The sequence below is a fragment of the Pteropus vampyrus genome, unplaced genomic scaffold (assembly GCF_000151845.1).
Source record: "Pteropus vampyrus isolate Shadow unplaced genomic scaffold, Pvam_2.0 Scaffold754, whole genome shotgun sequence".
Taxonomy (NCBI): Eukaryota; Metazoa; Chordata; class Mammalia; order Chiroptera; family Pteropodidae; genus Pteropus; species Pteropus vampyrus.
The window spans coordinates 53,335-69,611 of record NW_011889535.1 but is presented as its reverse complement, the minus strand read 5'-3'; the positions used below and the strand labels follow the sequence as shown (position 1 = coordinate 69,611).

The following is a 16,277-nucleotide window of genomic DNA, read 5'->3' as shown; positions in this document are numbered from 1 at the left end:
AAGTAGTGTGCTTATTTATTAAATAATCATCTATAAATACACGTATACATTAGCAGACTACTAACTGATGAGAGAATTCTTGGATTCAACAAGTATTTCCACAGATTTCATTTATCTGATCCACATTTATCAGAAATATTATTATCCAGTATTATCATTGGAAATAAGAAAACAGGCTCAAGGAGATTCAATTTTCATAGATATGTAATAATGCAATTAAAGCTTTTATACAGTTCCTTGAATGATGTGTAAATAGACCCATTCAATATATACTCTTAATTTGTTAGGTCCCTTTAATCCAGCAACTTGTACACTTTAAAAATGTTCAATATATTGCATGTAACTACATTCCAATAAAATAACTAACAGAAAAAAAACTAGTGATGCCTGTTTCAAGGTAGGATGTAGAGCACAGGTAGCTTGAGTCACACTTTAATGGAGGAGAAAGAAATATTATTTGGTAGAAAGCAACGTGTTTTATATGGATATAAAAACAGTGACATTAATTTATGAAAAATTACATTTGGTAAACTCATTTTTTTGTAAATTAAATAAACTGTCATAAATCGGTTCAAGGCAGGGATGCATTGCAGCCTTACACACATAATGGATGAGCTGGAGATACACAATGTAGAAACTCCCAGCTGATGCGGACCCATGAGTATCTGAGCAGAGATCAGAACATCTCCAATCATATAATCCCATTTGATATAAACTGTATCATTTAGGTCAGCTTGTTATACAGCATTAGCTATCGATACAAGAAAAAGAATCGAATGAGGGCAATTATAATTACTGGCAGTTTTTTAATGATGGACATATGTTCTGATATTTGGACATAGCATTTTAGTCATTCTGTTAATCAAGTTTATTTTGGATAACTGAATTAACAATTGACTCTATTAAGGTCACTTTCACGTAACCAGGAGAAGTTGGAAGGACGTGCATAATAGAAGAAACCCGGAGAAAATCCTAAGGCGGGGCAGGAATATAAGTTCTCCTGCGAGTCACGATCTGATCATGACGATGGAAGAATTTCCTGCACATGAGGAGCTATGAAAGGGGTGATAGTGACATTGTTCATTCACTATCCAGTTAGTGGTTATGACAAAATAGGAAAAGTGGAGATATTTTATTTAGACTGTAGAGGAGTCAAATTTGTAGGCAGGACAGAAATTTTGGAGGACGAACAAGAAGGTAGTTTAGTAATAAAACGTAAATACACCAACCAATCTTCACCTAAATGAAAACAAATCCTCACACATGGAATCCATCTTCTATACTTCAGGAGATGGTTACAGCATCAAAAAGAAATCTTTGCATAGTAATCAACTGAGTAATGCTCCCTCATATATAAGGTCAATTCTTTCTAAAGAGCATATCAGGTGAATTTATTTATCAAATTTGTGTTTTCTTGACAACTCTACCTGGAGATAAATATTTGATAATCAATTTTTCCCCCAAAGACTATGGGAGGCATTGTGGACACCGAACTCACTAAGAGAATAAAAGCAGAAGTCCAGTTAAAACCAGCAGAATGTTAAAGTCTACATTATTATTAAGAGCAGTTAAGGGAGTGAACTAGAATAGAAGAGACCCAAAGAGAAAACTATTTCATTTTTTTTCTGCTTAAAACACCACATAAATGAACTTAGTCAACAAGTGTAGTTTGCTATATGTGAGTTATACAACTCATGAATAGTCTTTAGTAACACAAAAGAGAATTCTAAAGATGATATGATCATTTGATAAGAAATTATTTTTATTTTTATTTTTTTTAGGGCTCTGGTTCCACTGTATTTATTATAAAATGCACTAATGATAGGATGGAAGTTGGACAAGGAGGTGAAAGCATCCATTACAGGGTAACTCGACAGATGTCAGGACTCTAGCTGGGCTTTAAGGAACTGATTCAATTTTGGCTGGGGGTAAATGCACATAATTAAGTTTCACAGTTATAAAATCATCACTCTGAATTGAAGAATCAGAGACATTTTGGTGTAGACATAATTCCATCTACTTTAAACTTAGAGAAGAAAAACACTCGCTGCATTATTATGGGTTGGGGTTTCTTATACATTTCCTAAATCCACCTACTACATTTGTTTGTTAGTTTGTTTGTTTGCTTGTTTCTTTGTTTGCTTTTTAAAACAATTTACAGCTGTGGTAAGATACCACAGCCCTGGTTCAGATACAGTCTTTAGCTTCAGAAAGTCCATCAGTCCTGTAGTTGGCTGTCGCTGCTAAATCTGTTGCTTGCAGAGGCCTCAGAGCTCTGGGTTTGCCAAGTAGCATGCTCTCCATCTAAGCTCTTCCCGCATATAGAACATGTATCATGCAGTTCTAACCATGGCACAATACAACTGCTCTGAAAGATGTGGCTGCAGGGTAACTGCCAACTTCCTCTTCAACTGTGTAATCTTCTTTGCATGCCGAACACTCTAAACACATATCGACTTGCTCCTGAGTTACTGTCACTGTTGGAAGAGCTGTGATCTTCCCCTTGTCAGGTTGTGGAGGCCCTGTGTTTTCCAGTTGTCTTAAAAACTGGGTTACGAGGGCATCAAGCTCTGTGTAACCCCAGGCATAGTCCCCAAAGTTGGAGTGCAGCATCCTGCTCCAGAAAAAAAGGGTGTGGAGATTCGGGAACTGCAGAATTTGCAAAGACTCTGGCAAAGAACTGTTGTATTATTCTTTCAATAGCTGGAGATCTACTGGGATGAGTACTTCCTTCTGATCTTTATCTCCCAGTCACTGGCAACTTGAAGGCCAACTTGGTCCCGAGAGTCAGTGTGTTTGGTGACCTCTCATTGGCTCTATTATCTTGGTCCAGTGGATCACTACTTAGAAATTGCCTAAAATCTTGTGTAATCATTCTGAGGTTCAAATTGCACCAGAGCTCTGCAAAATGTGTTATTTTCTATCTGGCTGCCACCACCACCAAAAAAGCTGGAATCATCTGTCACTTCTTCAAATAAGCCTGATTCACACCTAGGATGATACATATTCTGGGACTGTGGGGCCGAACTCGCCCTTCCAAAAGTGTCATAAAAATCAGTGCTTGGCAGCGGTCCCAGAGCCCATCTCTGCAGCCTCTGCCGCTGCTTCCTCAGTGTGGCCGTCCCTCTGCTCAGGAGCCATCATTCATCACGGAATCAGTTTGGCACAGAGATGCAGCAGAGCAAAGAGGTGACAGAGCAGACAACGACCCCAAGGATCTCTTCCAACAACAAAGAGGCACAGGGCAGAAGAAATAATTTTTAAGACCCACATGGCTTCACACAATAACTGGAATTTCCAATTATTTTTGGTTCAAATTTTGAAAAACTTTGCGAGACTGGGAAAATGGACAAAGAGGGAAAATATCTATATATTAAAGCAGAAAGCATGATAAACAATTACTTACATTGTGTGGAGAAAGTGAATAAAATACATGGAAATTCCAGCAAATAAATAAAGGAGGCATGTTCTATTTACACAATTTTCTGGTTCCAAGGCGTTTAGCCCTCCAAACACAGAAAGTTCTTCAGCCCCAGAACAGTTGTCTCTTTTATAGCTGCCATCCCACAGAATCTTTTCAAAGCCCCCTTTATGTCTTTGTTCCTGAGACTATAGATAAATAGGTTCAGCATGGGTGTGACCACGGTGTACATCACTGAGGCTATTGCACTTGAGTGTGTGCTGTGGGTAGAGACAGAGATGAGGTACACTCCTAGACCTGTACAATAAAATAAGAAGACAACAGAAAGGTGAGACGCACAGGTAGAAAATGCTTTATACTTCCCCTGAGCTGATGGGATTCCACGTATGCAGGAAACAATCTTAGAGTAAGAGTAGAGGATCCCAGCAAAAGGAACATCAGCCAGCAGCACGGCTGACAAATACATCGCCAGGTTATTAAGAAAAGTGTCAGAACAGGCAAGTTGGACCATCTGATTGAGTTCACAGATAAAATGGGGGAATTTTTTAAGTCTGTATAAAAAGATTTTTAAGACTGTATTGCCATTGCAAAGTTTAATGGCTTTGCAACAAGGAAAACAGGGCACTCGTGATCCAGGACACCAGAAGCGGCAGTCCATAGAACCGGGGTTCATGATAACTGTGTAGTGCAGGGGGTGACAGATGGCCACAAAGCGGTCATAAGCCATCACAGTCAGGAGGAAGTTGTCCAAAGCTCCAAAGAGAATAAGAAAATATATCTGTGTGATGCAGCCTTTATAGGTGATAACTTTGCTCTGAGTCTGAATGTTCATCAGTATCTTTGGGACGGTGCTGGAGGTGAAACAGATGTCCACCAAGGAAAGGTTGCAGAGAAAGAAGTATATGGGCATGTGGAGGTGGGAGTCTGAGCTGAAAGCCAGGATGATGAGCAGGTTTCCAAGCACAATGATCAGGTACATGGAGAAGAAGAGCCCAAATATGAGAGGCTGCCGTTTTGGTTCATCTGATAATCCCAGAAGAAAAAACTCTGAAATTTGTGTACCATTCTCTGGTTCCATGTGGTGGGGGTGGTGAATAAAAATAAAAAATAAAATAACATGATTAATTTTACACATGAGTATTACTAACATGTGAAATGTCACAATTTACATCTTTACGGTAAAATGTATGTATGACATATAAGTGGTTTTGTAGAGATCTGATCCCTTTTAAGTAAGGTCACATGACATCTCTAATTAGGAATTTATGCCCCCCTCTTAGCAATTTGCCAAATAAATCATTTTTATATCGGTTTAATGAGAAATTCTTTTACATATTGAGGAATAAATGCTGAGTCCTGGCCATTTTCTAGACAAGGAGTACAGGGTACTGGAAAACAGAAGTCCCTAGAATCCAAAGAAGGAGAAAGAATATAAGGAAGTGAAAAATTATACAAGATGTTAGAATGTGCATGTGCTTTGAAGAAAAAGAAAATAGGTATACAAGAGCGTAGACGTGCGTGTTATTTTTAATGGAATTGAGAAAGACTTGAAAACAAGGTGCTATTTGAACAGACACCTTATGGAAGACACAGGAAAGACAGGAAGATTTTGGGAAAGTGTGTAGCCTGCGTGGGAAAGAGCCAGTGCAAAAGTCTTGAGATTGGCACTTGTCTCAAGCAATCAGGGCTCAAAAGGAAGCCGTGTGGTGAGGGGAATGAGCAAGAGGGAGATGATAGGGATGCTGTCAGAGAATGTGGAGGAATGAGATGGCCTGTTTGATACAGGTGAAACTCCAAGACACAGGGACTCGCTCAATCACATGCTGTTCCTTAAACTTCATTTTCTTTGCAAGAAATCCTGTGAAAAGAAGTGATGCCTTCTTTATTTCCATCTGTTGATTGACATTCTGGATCTGTGTTTTAAAGAACACATACCAAAATATATGAGCTATGTACCTACGCCCAAGAAGTGGAGAAATGCTCATGCTCCACAAACCATATACACTCACACCCACAGACACACACACAATGTCCTCCTAAGGTCATGTGAATACCAGCTTCTACTCTTTCCCAGACACAATAATGAGGAAAGAAATAATACAAGAAAAGATAATATCAGGTTATCATTTCCCTATAGGTTATAGAAATAGTTCCAAAGTTCAGTTGCTAAGCCCCCAAATTAACAGGTAAAACTAGGACTCGATTTTCATGTAACTATTTTCTGCCTTACATATTAAAAATTAGTTAAACAAAAAGAGATTAAATAATGAAAGATAAAGAGAGAAGAGAGAGACAGAGAGACAGAGACAGAGACAGATCTAATAAGTTCAGTTGATCTCCGAGAGACAGTGATGAGGAGAAAGTATCCTTGGTTATGGTAACACGTCAAATGCATTTATTTTGCCTTATTCCTAGAATTATCAATGAAGTAGCAAAAAACTATTTATTCAAAACAGAAAATAGCGATATCTATATGGCGTCAAGACATCTTACAGATCAAACACCTTACTAGAAAATTTGCAAAGAATAAACTTACATTTTACTAATGGAAATATACAATGTATAGAAAAAAAGCAGAGATATTTAAAGCTGAAATAAGACTTTAGTAAATAACATTACGTGCAAAACCTTGGGAATTAGAAAACCCAGTTTTGATTCTGAGATCTATCACCTCTTAGTTTTTTGAATGAGAAACAGCTGGACATTCTAAATGCTAATATCCTCACGCAAATAGTATAGACAGTGATATCAGTTTAGAGTAGTGACAGATTTGAACAATATATGTAACATGCTTAGCAAAGTTAATCATTTATTTCCTGTTGGTAAATAAATGATTACCACTGCGATGGGATAAGGCTGATTATATTTTTCTGCATCTAATGTCTCCATTGCTTCCCTACCTCTAGGTCCCCAATTCCACAACCATATTTTAGTTCCTTGTCATCCCTCCTATCTTTTACGGGCTGGAAACCCTCCAGACAGATAATCAATCACATTGATCCATGGAGATCTCTGTGTATTGAAAATTGTTCATAAGACTCCCGCATTAAACTCCATTCCAGTGACTCCTTAATGGAGATAGAAGCCAAATTTTGTACCATCAAACACAAGGCTCAAGTCCTATGACCTTTCCACCTGCTTCGCTGACATAGAGCCCTTTCATGCCCACACTAATCTCCCAAAAGTTGAACGTGACTCCCAGCTTCATCTAACACCACGACTAAAAGTCTGAGAGCTTTTACACAAATGCTTCCCTCTGCTTGGAGTTACCCCACGAGACATCTTGGAACTTTCACCCCCTCTCCATCCTCCAAACTCCATGCCTTCTTCTAGATTGTCTGCATCCTCTCTTTCAAGATCTTATTTTCCCTGAACATTATCACAGAAAAAGGATACTTTCTCATCAAGTTAATTACATATTAGGATGCCCATGGTCTAATTTTTATTTAGTTCCATGTCTTTTCTCCCTACTACAGTGAGTGCAGTGAGGCATGCAGCATGTTATACACATCACCACCTTCACACCAAACTTAGCTGAGTTGAGAACAGTAGCTGAATAAATAAGCATTCCATGGAGGGATGAGTGAACATTCTCACAGAAATTGTTGATGATGAGAGAAGGAAGAGAAGGAGGCAACATTGACCTAGATGTGGAGGACATGCCAGAGGAATGTTTTCCATATTCCGTATCAGGACCCCGTAGGGTGGCAGACCATGGTTTGTAAGAATTAAGTGGAATAAAATCAAGAAGTCATGAGAAAATATGAGAGTGCATCATATACAGAGTACATACATAACCGTTTCATGGTTCTCTTGGTCAGTCGTGTGTGTGTGTGTGTGTGTGTGTGTGTGTGTGTGTGTGTGCATTGCTGTGTTTGTGTGCAGGCATGCTGGATCACAACATAAAAAGAATGTCTTACTTTGAGACAAAATTATAAAAACCTCTGGAATCCACTGCAATAAGTACAAAATAGTTTTAAAAGACCACTTCCTGCAAAAGGGGGAAAAGCAACAAGAATGAGGAGCCCACAGAGTCAGGTGCAGAGAGAAGAGGCAGCCGGCGTGGGTGCTGCAGTTCCCTCAGACTCCAGGGACCTCACACTGACTGGACCTTTACCACCCCACTGGCCTCAGCATGGTGTCCACCTCAGCCCTGATCTAATTATTATTTCTGCACTTATTCCACGTTTATTTGACCAATTTTCTTTATATGGCCCAGGAGTGGATGAGCCTGGCCCTTTTCTCACTTTTCTTTGTGGAATTCTTTCCTTTGTTATTTTTGAGCTTTGAGTTTTGACCTCTTTGTAACAAATCTGATGGGTACACTAGTCCTGGTTCTGTTCCTTGTCCAACATGAAAAGGCCTCCCCAGACATAGTCTATAAAATCCTGCTTTAGCTACAACTATTGATGCCCTTTCTTCATACATTTGTCACTAAGGAGATGATGTCATATTGCACTCATTTCACTGTACTGGGCCTTCTCCTTCGTAATGTGATATTTACCTATGTGGTTTCATAATATGTGCATTTATACAGAACAAATGTTAAGGAATGGGAAAATATGACCAAATTAAAATAGTGGATTTTAGTAACTGTATTGTCAATTTAATTTATATGTAAGACTAATTCTAAAAGAAAAGATAAAATACAATAATTTAATCACATTAATATGGGTCTCTAATTCCAGAGAATTGGCAAAGACTTGGAAAGAAAAAATATAAAAATATACTTTTGAAAAGCTGTGCAAGAAGAATTATGTACTGTTCTAATTGTGTCTATATAAACATAAATAGATTCAGATATCCTTAGGAAAGGATAGATGTGATCATTAATGAATGCAAAAGAATGCTCATCAAAAGATGGGTGAGGACATTTAAGTTTCTTCATGTAAAAATAATGAGAGGGGACACAATATGACAGACTGTTAGAATTGAACAAAAAAATTATAATTTTCATACTTTCCCGCAGTACATCTCTCTATATATGATGGAATTCAATGCCAAACAGCTAAGTTGGTAGAAAAAACTCCAATTTAACAGATTAAATAAATTAATTAGTCTACCTAGAAAACAAACATGGCCATCTCTGGGCTCTGAGTGAGGCTGGATAGGCTCTCAGAAGACCTCAGGTACAAGATTTCATGTTCCATCCCCTCTGATCCATCCGTGAAGTACCTGCTGGGGTCTCAGACTCATCTGAATGGGGTCTCTGAAAGGGAGGACTCCCTGTGGAAGTCCAAATGCCTCCCTGGATAGTTGATAATAGAGACTGAGCTCTGTCCCCAGACAAGGCAGCAGAACAAAGTAAAGCATTGGTTCCACTCAGACTTAGGAATCCAAAATAACAAATAGGTCCTGTAAAGCCCAGGCTTGCACATGCAGAGCAGAGATCATCTCTGCTTCATTTATCTGCTCATTACACTGTTTCCAATGTTACTCCCACCCCTGAGCCTAGATTTCCCTGTGAGACACTTGTCTGGAAATTTTTCCTGCTGATTCTCTGTTCCCAAGAGACCAGGTGAGAAGTGAAGTGAATCCTGGTTTCGTACTCCTTCCCCATGACTCTCTTGCCTGCCAGTTGTCTCACCTCCCAGAACCTTATCAAAACCTTGAATAAAGTTCTCTCAAAAGCCTAGACTGAGGATACTGTCTGTATTAGATCCCAGGGTCTTCAAAGAATTGGCATGCGGTGGGACACAAACCCTGATAGGTAAAGAAAATTGCTGTTTCCCTCTTCATCAATAGGAAATTCTGTGACTTTCATGTAAACTTTGGACACTACACACCTTGGCTACATGACACTTTACCAAATTAATGAAGAATATTATACTTATATCAGTAGTTAAGAGTTGTCCTTTGGTCCCACATTATAAAAGTTTTGATAATTATAAGAAATATATTTACATAATTTTATGCCATATAATCTGAGCTTTTACCTTAAGGCTTTGTCAAATTTCAATTTTATAAAAGTCCATCCCATGGAGTTGTTCTATTTTGAACTGTATCTCACATTGCAGAAATGAAGCTTGAAAAATTTTAGTGATCTGCCTGAAGTTATAATCGAAATAAGGAATAGGTGCTAATTAGAAGCTGTCAGGACGCTTCCGGTTTTTAATCTCTGGGCAAGTGGTTCCCAGCCAGAGATGATGTTGCCCCTGAGCTATTAGGCAATGTCTGAAGGGAGGCTGCTAAAAACTTACAACATCAAATACAAATAATTACGTCAAATAGAGAAGGTGAGAAGAGCTAGTCTGTACCAGCACTTCTCCAACTTTAATGTGCATATGACTCATGCAGGATTGTAGTTCAAGTGCAAATACTAATTCAGCAGGTCTGATGGGCCCAGGGACTCCAGGAAGATGCTGATGCTGCAGGTCCTGATCTGAGGACAGTGTGAGTAGTAAAGCTGAGGACCTCTGTAAGTTGTACATCGTCTTCACCCAAAATTGCATTTGCATTAAATTTTGGTTGAAATGTGTGCAGTCATTCACCATTAAACAAAGGGGATAAATTCTGAGAAATGTGTGGTAGGTTAGGTAGCATAGAGTGCGCTTACATAAACCTAGATGGTTAGGCTGGTATACACCTAGGCTATGTGGTATAGCCTTGCTCTGTAGGGGAAGAAAAAATTTCTTTCTACCCTTCTGGGTTCTTTGGTGATACTTCTTTGTAACAATGACAGATTAATAGAAGAAAATTAGTAAAATTTAATAACATGTATTTCTTCTGTGTACATGGAAGAGATCAAGGATAACTGAGTAATTACCAAGACTGGCCTGAGCTACCATGTTAACTAAAATCTTTAGCTGAAGATAGAAGGTGCTGGGTTTGGGTGTAGTAAGTTATGGGAGGTTATCAGGAAAAGCCCAGTGAATGAGGTAAGGGTGTTATGCAGGTATAACTCATCATCTTCTTCACTGATGAACTTCTAGAGAAAAGGTCACTCTCCTTTTCCTGGTACAACTTGGGAGACACCCTTACAATTGGAGCTTTTCCACTAGTCTATATTCCATGTCCATGAGTCTCTGTTTGTCCTGCTCATTTGTTGCTTTTAGGTTTATATCTCACATATATGTGATATCACGTGATTTTCAACTTTTTCTGTCTGGCTATTTTCAATTAGCATGATTATTTCGAGGCCCATCCAGGTTGATTGAAATGACAGTATTTCATCTCTTCTTATAGCTGAGTAATATTCCATTGTATATTTGTACCACAGCTTTCTTAGCCAGTCTTCTATCGTAGGACACTTCAATTGCTTCCATGTCTTGGCCACTGTGAATAATGCTGCTATGAACATCGGTGTGCAAATATCTTTTCAGATATGGGTTTTCAAGCCTTTGGGGCAAATACCCAGTAGATGGATTTCTGGATCATATAGTAGATCAAGTCTTAGTTTTTTGAGGAACCTCCATACTGTTTTCCATAATGGCTGTATCAATTTGCAGTCCCACCAACAATCTATGAGGGTTCCATTTTCTCTGCATCTTCTCCAACTTTCGCTACTACTTGTCCTGTTGATTATACATATTCTAACAGGTATGAGATGAAATCTCATTGTGGTTTTGATTTGCATTTACCTAATAGCAGGTGATGTTGAGCATCTTTTTATATATTAGTTGACCATTTGTATGTCTTCTAGGGGAAAGTGTCTGTTCAGGTCGTCTGCCCATTTTTTGATTGGATCATATGTTTTTGTTGTTGTTGTTGTTGTTGTTATTGAGTCCTATGAGTTCTTTGTATATTTTGGATATTAGGTCCTTATTGGAGGTGTTGCTTGCAAATATATTTTCCCATTCAGATGGTTGTCTTTTTATCCTGTTGACAGTTTCTTTTTCTTAGCAGAAGCTTTTTAGTTTGTTGTAGTCCCAATCATTTATTTTTGCTTTTACTTTGCTTGCCTTGGAGATCAAATTCATAAAATCCTGTTTCAGTCCAAAGGCCTTAGGTTTAGTTCCTATGTTTTCTTCTATGCATGTTATGGTTTCAGGTATTATATTCATGTAGGTCCTTCATCTATTTGGAGTTAATTTTTGTGTGAGGTGATAGACAACAGTCTAGTTTCATTCTTTTACAGGTGGCTTTCCAGTTTTTCCAGCACCATTTATTGAAGAGGCTTTTCTTTCTCTACTATATGTATTTGGCTTTTTTTTTTTGGTCAAAAATTATTTGCCCATATAAATATGAGTTTCGTTCAGGACTCTTGATTCTAGTCCATTGGTTCACGTGTCTTTTGATTTTATTAACCTTCTCAAAGAACCAGCTCTTTGTTGCAATTATTTTTTCTATCCTTTTGTTTTGTTTTGTTTTCAATTTCATTTATTTCTACTCTAAGTTTGATTATTTTCTTCTGCTGATTTTAGGCTTCATTTGTTCTTCTTCTTGTTTTATAAGATGAAGCGTTAGGTTGTTTATTTAGGCTTGTTCTTGTTTTTGGATGTAGGCCTATAATGATATGAACCTCATAAGAGACCGCTTTTGCCGTGTTCCAAAAGTTTTGATGTGTTGTACTATCATTATCACTTGTTTCTATGTATCTTTTGTTCTCTCTTTTTATTTCTTCTCTGACCCCGTTATTCTTCAGTAGCATGTTGTTTAATCTCCATGTATTTGTTGTTCTTCCCGATTTTTTTTTTTTGGCCTAGATCTTTAATTTCAAAGCATTATGATCAGAGAATATGGTTGATATGATTTCAACCCTGTTATATTTGTTGAGGCTATTTCTGTGTCCCGGTATGTGGACGATTCTTGAGAATGTACCATGTGCACTAGAGAAGAATGTATAAGCAGCTGTTTTGGGATGGAAGACTCTGTAAATGTCAATTATGCCCAGTTGGACTAATGTGTCACTTAAAGATGCTATTTCCTTATTGATTATCTGTTTGGATGATCTGTCCATATCCGACAGTGGGGTATTTAGGTCCCCTACTACGATAGTGTTTTGGTCTGTTTCTCCCTTTAGTTCTGTTAGTAATTGCTTTACATTTTCTTGGGCTCTCTGATTGGGAGCACAGATATTAATAAGTGTTATGTCTTCTTGGTGCATGATTCCCTTTATCATTATGAAGTGTCCCTCAGTATCTTTCTTTACCTTTTTTATTTTGAAGTCTATTTCGTCCGATATTAGTACCACTACTCCCACAAATGCTATTGGCTTCAAATACCATTCTCCACCCTTTCACTTTGAGTCTATATTTGTCTTTGGAGCTGAGATGTGTCTCTTATAGCCATTTTATCTTTTGTTTTCTGGTAGCTCAGTGTTTCCTTTGTTCCCTCGTCCTTGTGTTTCTATTTTCTTTGTTTGGCTTTTGTGGGTTTTGCCTCTGGTTCTTCCTGTTTTATATATGTACCTCAGTCCTAAATCTTTGTTGTGTGGTTACCATTATGAATATGTAAAGGATATTTGTATATATACAATCGTCCATTTATACTGCACGTGCCTTATCTCCTTTTCCCTTCGAGAATTTGGATCTTTAAATCCTTTCTTCAGTCATTGTTATCTCGATTTCTTCCTATGTATGCTGAACATTCATTACTATTTTGTTATAGCAATTCTCTTATTATTATTTTAAACTTATAATGCCCTATTTTTAGTGAGGATTGCACTCCTCTGCTTCTATTTGCCTGATAGTCACCTTACCCTTAATTATTATTTTTTTTTTTGGTCATTTTGTTTTAGGTGAGCTGACCACTTTCAGTATTTTCTGTAATGCAGGCCTCATAGTGGAGAATTCCCTGAATTTTTGTAGGTCTGGGAAGTTCTTAATTTCTCCTTCATATCTAAAAGTGAGCTTAGCTGGATACATTATTCTAGGCTGGTAGTTCCTTTCACTTAATATTTTAAATATTTGATTCCATTCCTTTCTGGCTTGAAAGGTTTGCACTGAGAAGTTTGAAGTTAATCTAATTGGTTTTCCTTCATAAGTTACCGTTTCCTTCTTTCTAGCTGCCCTGAGAATTCTGTCTTTGTTGTTGATTTTTGTTCATTTTAATACAATGTGTCTTGGTGAAGGCCTTTTGTGTTTGAGATAATTGGGTGTTCTGTTGACTACTTAAATTCCAAATTCCAGCTCATTCCTTAGATTTGAGAAATTCTCGTCCACTGTTTGTCTGAAAATGCTTTCTATTCTCTGTTCCTTTTCTTTGCCTTCGATAATGCCCATTATTCTTATGTTTCCTCTCCTGCTGATATCAGCGAGTTCTGGTATTTCTCTTTTATTATTTTTCATTCTTTGGTTGCTTTCTTCTTCCTTCCGGTTTATTTCTAGATTTCTGTCTTCAATATCACTGATTCTTTTCTCCATTTGTTCGACTTTATATCCCAAGCTCGCTATTTCATTTTTCAACTCTTTTAGTGTGTTTTTTATCTCCAGAAATCTATTCTGTTCTTTTTGAGGGTTTCGATTTCCTTGTTCTGCTCATCTAGTTGCTTTTTTCAGTTCCTGAAATTGTTGGCCTGATTCATTTTGGAACTCAATGAGTTTTTTCAGAAGTACCATCCTGAATTCTGTCATTGAAGTCTACAGCCATATTTCTATGTCTGTAAGCTTATTTTTTGGAGAATTTTCTCTTTCTTTCTGAGATGCCTTGTCACCTTGGTTGTTCATGGTTGTTAATGGACTGTTTCTCCGCCTGGGCATTAGTGGAAGTGTATCCTGCTGTTTTTCCAGAAAGAAGATTTATTATACAATGGTCTCTCTTTAGCCTGTTGCAAAGAAGGCGCTTTTCTTTTGGTTTCCAGTAGACGGCATCTAAGCCTCTTGGATCTCCGCTTTATATAAAGCCTTAAAAATGCCTTTTTTAGATTTTCTTGTAGATATTTAATCATGCTTACTACCCTCAGTTTGAGTCCCTGTCAGTGTCAGCGACAGTCTCAATAGTGTTTGCTCCGATTCCCCTGGGGCTGTGTGGTGATTGGTCTCAGAGCATTTGGGAGGAGGGGCCCTCTGGATTGGGTGTTGGGAGCTCTGGCGCAGCCTTGGTTTTGGAACCGCAGCCAGCAAAAATGAGCTGTGTTCCTCTGCAGTCCCTTCCTGCTTCTCTGTCTTATGCGCCGATGACAGGGTCCTAGAGCCAGCCCGCCACGGGGAGCTCACAGCTATTCCAGGCAGGAATGTTCAGGGAACTCGCTGCATGAACTGGCTGCTCCTTCTTTCTCCCCCTCCTCCTACAGGGAGATTCTGAGTCTGTAGAGGCAGCTTCTATATTACTCCCAGTCCACCATCCGACACCCGGGCTTCTGTCCTGTGGTAGCTCTTATACGCAGATCCCACGCTCAGACGTGTTGGTGTGTAGTTTGGGTGTTTATTGTTGAGTTTTAGCTTATTGTTTCAAAGGGAGAGATCTGGGGATGTCTTTCACTCCGTCATGTTTCCTCCTTCTTCTACATTGAAATTGTACTTCATCCAACTGCCACTTACTTTGGGTTATCGATGTTTTTGTTGTGTGTATATTTTCTGTTTGAGTTAAAATTTTGCCTTGCCACCAGACTGATGTCCTCACAATGGCAAAGAAACTGTTAGAAAATGTGTTTACCATTTGGCATACACCTTCCACAATTTCCAGTGATCGAGAAATCCACTTCACTGAGCAAGTCATATGAGCCTTGACAAACAGCCTTGAACATTCTTCTAATTATCACTGACCCCATCTGTCACCTCAGTTATCAGGCCAGGTCTAGAGAACTAATGGAAAAACTGGATTCAAGGCAGAACAAGTTTAATTACACAAGCCTGACTCAACTGATGAAATGATGACAATTTTTATGACTTTTTTTGTTTGAGATTGCTGGCTTTTTTTTTGCTTTCCAGATCAAAGGAAACTTTTTAACTATGACTTATAATTAAGTAAATTATATCTCTGTAAGCAGAAATGAAATATTTATTTTCCCCCCTACTTAATCCCCCCAGAATTCAGAAAATTTTAATGAATGAATATTTTATTTTCATGGCAAATCAATTATTTGCATAAGTTCAACAAGAACCTGTTTTCTTAACAAAAGGTTACAATTGGAAACTGGTTTTATTACCAATCCTTTGACTAGAATGTCACAATAGAGAGACATGCATAGACTCAAACATGACCAGAAAGCTTTGACAAGTTAAGAGACTTATGGAAACGAATTAAAGTCCCCTTGGGAAAATAGCCTGGTAACTTGTTTGCATGATTCGCAGCCAGCTTTACAGGTAAGGAACAAAGCCTGCTTCCTAGGTATTGCAAAGAAAAAATCTCTTGGGGGAAAGGGAAGGTGAATACAAAATGTCCTTACCCCAGGGAAGCAAAATGAATGAATTAAGACACTTAGGGTCAGTTTCCTCCAAAAATATTCGCTGGATAAATGTCTGTATAACATTGCTATTGCTGCTGTAACAAATCATTACACTAGGAGTTTAAAAGAAAGACATTTATTCACCTATAGTTTTGGAGGTCAGAAGCCTGATGCGAGTCTCAATGGATTAAATCAAGATGTCTTCAGAGCTAGTTCCTTCTGGAGGCTCCAGGAGAGAATCCATTTCCTCTCCTATTCCAGTTTTTCACAGCCACAAGCATTCCTTGGCTCACAGCCCTTTCTCCATCTTCAAAACCAGCAATGTAGCATCTTCCATTCTCCCTCTAATTCCAACTATTCCTCCTTCCTGTTCCACATTCTAAGACCACGGTGATGACATTAGTCTCACCTGCATAATCACGGCCAATCTGTAAATCTTAAAGTTAACACATCAGCGAAAGTATTCCAAAGGCTCTCTTTAATGCAGGGAGGTGGCAAGAGAATTAAATGTTAAATCAAGCTGCATTCAGAGCCTTCAATGTGCTGCTGCCAGACCTCAGGAGACCTACAGAACAAAGTAAGGTTCCT

At 38.3% G+C, this 16,277-nt stretch overlaps 2 pseudogenes; both read right to left on the bottom strand.

The window, feature by feature from the left end:
- Positions 1-2,206: 2,206 nt before the first annotated feature.
- LOC105309510 lies at positions 2,207-3,005 on the bottom strand (annotated as a pseudogene).
- Positions 3,006-3,500: 495 nt separating this feature from the next.
- Positions 3,501-4,499, bottom strand: LOC105309509 (annotated as a pseudogene).
- Between the last annotated feature and the right edge of the window lie 11,778 nt (positions 4,500-16,277).